The 1,174-nt window shown below is 34.5% G+C and overlaps 1 non-coding gene across 1 annotated transcript; it reads left to right on the forward strand.

Moving 5' to 3' along the window:
• Positions 1–855: 855 nt before the first annotated feature.
• On the forward strand, positions 856–928 carry Trnas-uga. Its single transcript has one exon. It is a non-coding gene; the product is annotated as a tRNA-Ser (tRNA).
• The last annotated feature ends 246 nt before the right edge of the window (positions 929–1,174 follow it).

Consider the following 1,174-nt stretch of genomic DNA (forward strand, 5'->3'; position numbering starts at 1 on the left):
GCGGCTACTGTACAAGCAAATAACTATTTAAGCAAAAATCCAAAGTTCATGTTTTTTAAGACACATTTTAATGATGTCACTACTATATTATCTTCCAAGTTATTTTCCTGTTCTTCATATCTGTTCCGTATTGTTTTAAGCAGCAGTAGTTCACATATCATTCATGTTCGTTTCCAATTGTTGATACAGAAACCTATTCCTGTTAGTTGCTCGGCTCTTAATCCAGACGGCACATCATACCACCATGACCACCAGACTAACAACAAACAGAGGTGTCGAAGAAATTTTTGGGGATGTGTCGTTTGAAAGCGGATCTAGATATTTAAAAATAAAATGAATGTTTTTATGCAATCACGCTACGCCAGGCCTAGCCCACTCTAGACTGTATTGAATTACGTTAATTGAAAGAAAATAATTAGGTGAAATTGTTAGAAGATTTTTATTTAAATGGGAAAATAATCGACTGAAATTAATTTCCAAATGCTGAACGTGCAGCCGGTGTATTGAAAAATATAGACCTATAAATTTTGTTTTTAGAGGTTTCGAGAGTTCATGAATGACATTATTAAGCACTGAGGTACCTTATTCCCAAGAAACTTACGAAGAGAAGGGCATACATTGGAGTAGATTTTTATCTGAGTTACTATTACCTGTAATTATAATTAATGATAGCTTGATTATTAATAGGGGGACTTTTAAATATATATAGCATATAACATTTCTTTGATGATTTATATATGATTTAACAGTGTTAACGGCTACCTTGATTTATGTTATATGCACCTATTTGTTTCTAGCCGTACCTATTGTGTAATAGAGTGTATCTGGTGGTATTTGAATCAGTTCAACCATGAAGCCTCCGTGGTCTAGTGGTTATGACACTCGCCTTGACAGCGAGAGGTCGCAGGTTCGAGTCCCGCCGGAGGCATTTTATTACACAATTTCTTTATTCATTTATTTACAGGAATACATTCTTTGAGAGCTATGCTACACGATGTATTTATTCAGTCCTTTATTCGAACACTGTATTTACCTTTCTTTGATGATTTATATATGATTTAACAGTGTTAACGGCTACCTTGATTTATGTTATATGCACCTATTTGTTTCTAGCCGTACCTATTGTGTAATAGAGTGTATCTGGTGGTATTTGAATCTGTTCAACCATGAAGCC

This window comes from Anneissia japonica, unplaced genomic scaffold (genome assembly GCF_011630105.1).
Source record: "Anneissia japonica isolate Jap-2015-1 unplaced genomic scaffold, ASM1163010v1 scaffold483_len1788099_cov177, whole genome shotgun sequence".
Classification (NCBI taxonomy): domain Eukaryota; kingdom Metazoa; phylum Echinodermata; class Crinoidea; order Comatulida; family Comatulidae; genus Anneissia; species Anneissia japonica.